Below are 3,267 nucleotides of genomic sequence, written 5' to 3' on the forward strand. Positions count from 1 at the left end.
ATCTGTTTTTCTTTTTCTTTTCTTTTTTTAGTTTCAGTTAAATACTCCATGTATTTTAGTGGTAAAATCCTTGATGCATTCTCCTTTGAAACAGCTTGTTTCTGAAGCCCTCCTTTTCATCTTTTTCTGGTCATTAAAATTTCTTTTGCAGTCCTTCCTTGATCTGGAGATTATTTAACTGCTCATTTTCCTTTTAATTTTTTTTCTTTTTTTCTTTTCTTTTAGATAGAGTGAGCAGGGGAAAAGGGGAGAGGGAGGGAGGGAGGGAGGGAGGGAGAGAATCTTAAGCAGGCTTCACATTGAGCACAGAGCTGGGCATAGGGTTAGATCCCACAACCCTGGGATGATGACTTGGGATGAAATCAAGAGCTGGTTGCTCTACTGACTGAGCCACCCAGGCACCCCTTAACTGCTCAACTTCTAAGTAGTTTTCTTTTTTTTTATTTTTATTTTTTTTAAATATATGAAATTTATTGTCAAATTGGTTTCTCTAAGTAGTGCTCTTTTGGAATATTTTGGAATTCTTTGTGTGGTGATTTTTAATTTCATTGGAAATGGAGGTTTTTAAAAAGACTCTGAAACCACGTTTTCTCTGTGGGTAAGTACTTGAAAGATTTCTGTAAATATTCCAAGGATACAAGAAAGAATTGTTTTCTGATGGGGGCAAAGTTGTAGGTACTTATGTAGGCACATATTAAACTCCAGCTGTAAAGAAAGAAAAGTATGTGTGTGTGATGGGGGGATATATACATGTTTGCATATATTTTTCTTTCTCAGAGCCACTTCAAAGTAAATTTAAAGAAAAAAAATTTTTTAACATTTATTCCTCTTTGAGAGACAGAGCATGAGTGTGGGAGGGGCAGCAAGAGAGGAGACAGAATCGGAAGCAGGCTCCAGGCTCTGAGCTGTTGGCACAGAGCCCAACGTGGGGCTTGAACTCACAAACCATGAGATCATGACCTGAGCCGAAGTAGGACACTTAACCAACTGAGCCATCCAGGTGCCCCTCAAAGTAAATTTTAGATGTCAAGATAAGGTCACCTTAACATACTAGGTCATGCATCTCCTAAGAATTCAGTCATTTTCCTAAATAACCACAATCTTTATCATGCTAAGACAATTAACTTCTATGTGTAATATGCAGTGTGTATTCACATTTTCTCCATTGTCCCAAAATGTTTTACAAACTTTTTTTTCCAATTTAGGTTCCAACTGAAATTAATTTGTTTCCATATACATGCTTTTTGTTTTTCAAGGCATGGACATGAACTGTCTAGTCCATTTGTCTTATAGAATGTCCCTCATTTTAGATTTCTTGTCCGATTTTTTTTTGTCTGATTGTTTTTTGATAGTTAAATTCAGGTTATGCATTCCCCAAGAATATAGGTGATTTGTACAACGTATGCATATTGGAGTTAAATATTAGTTGTTACACTACTGAAGATATTGTGTTTGATCATCCGGTTAAGGTGGTAACCACCTGATACAGCTTTGCTGTAAAGGCGCTGTTCTCTTTAGTTTTATTATTCATTAATATTAACTTTGAAACCTACACCTCACTAGAATGACATGATGTATTACCTAATTGCATTATCCCTTCTATATTATTAGAGATTCTCTAAAGAATAGCTCCACACTCACATCTGTCCCTTTTTGTTTTACTATGGATTAAAAAAAAAAAAAAACCTTTGTTATAAACAATTACCATAGTGCTTCTCAAAGTGTCATCCCGAACCAGCAGCATGAACATCACCTGGGCATTTGTTAGAAACATAAATCATAATCAAAACTTGGGAGAGACACCAAGCAATCTTTTTTTTTTTTTAATTTTTGAAATTCCATTATAACAGTGTTACGTTAGTTTCAGGTGTACAATGTAGTGATTCAACAATTCTCCACATTACTCAGTGTTCTGCACAGTAACTGTGCTTTTAATCCCCTTCACCTATTTCACCCATCTCCCCATCCACCTAGTAGTCTGTTTTAAACCAGTCCTCCCCATGATTCTCATTCCTGCTCAGATGGAGAACTACTGCATTGTCTTTGTCCCAAATTTGGCCTTGGACACCTGATAGGTTTAAAAGGATGAGATTCATGTGAGATACTGGAAGACGTCCAGGGTAAAGCCAAAGCACAAGATTGTTTTTGTATAAAACAAATAATGGGGGGTGGGGGTGCCTGGGTGGCTCAGTCTGTTAAGCGACTTACTCTTAATTTCGGGTCAGGACATGATCTTATGGTTCATGGTTTCCAGCCTGGCATCCGGCTCTCTTGCTGTCAGCACGGAGGGCTTCAGATCCTGTCTCCCCCTCTCTCTGCCCTTTCGTCTCTCTCTGCCTCTATCTCTAAATAAGAGATAATTACTTTGATAATTACTTTGATAATGAAGAGGAAGAAAGTAGAGAGCACTGTGTGATCAAGTGTAACTGAGCGGAAACTAGTTATACGAGGGGAATGCTCGGCTCCCTTGTTCAAAGAGGTTTGAGTTGCTGTGCTTGTGCTACAAGGCTAGAGTGTCCCTTACACGACCGACCCTAATGAAAAACTACCAATCAATGGGGCGTTTTACGTCCCACATTGTCTCCATTAGCCGCTCATTTAGCTGCCCAGCTAAAAAAGCTTGATTGCAAGCTGATAAATCGACAAGGTGGCACTTGGGGGCACAGGACTGTTATAAGAATGAATCTTACGGATAGTGAAATTTCACGCTGCAAGTTTGGGGTTCAAGGATATGCACTGACTCATAGAGGGCTTTAAGTTATCTCTGAACTCTAGCCACTGTTCTCCGCCAAATGAGGGAGTCTGGACACTATGAGCTCAGATGGAAAGTCTACTTAAACAACATTCCGGTGTTTCCCTTTCCAAGCCCGCGAATGTTAAGGGAGTACCAAGATGGGTTAAAAAAAAACAAAAAACAAAAAACATACACACACACAAAAAAAAAAACCCCACAAAACTGTCTCGAAGATCTCCTGTCCCAGAGCCAAGGATGAACGACCATTTATGTCGGAGTTTTCCAGCCTGTTCCTGGGCGCCGGGGTGTGTCCCAAAGGGCTGTAGCCCAACTTCTAGCCCAGCACTCGACAGAGCTGATGCTTAAAGTTCAACTTTTCTTATTAGTGATCTGTAATGGTTGCAAATACTAGCCAGGACTGGAGAAACAGAAGTAACCACGGCAACCAGGGGACGGGACGGAAGGGGTGGAGCCGTGGGGCGGAAGGGGCCGGACTGGAAGCGACGGTCCTCCGGCCCTTTCCGGGAGACAAT

The sequence above is a fragment of the Lynx rufus genome, unplaced genomic scaffold (assembly GCF_022079265.1).
Source record: "Lynx rufus isolate CCGP_SWC_20201006 ecotype Redwood Valley unplaced genomic scaffold, mLynRuf1.p SCAF_1, whole genome shotgun sequence".
Lineage (NCBI taxonomy): Eukaryota > Metazoa > Chordata > Mammalia > Carnivora > Felidae > Lynx > Lynx rufus.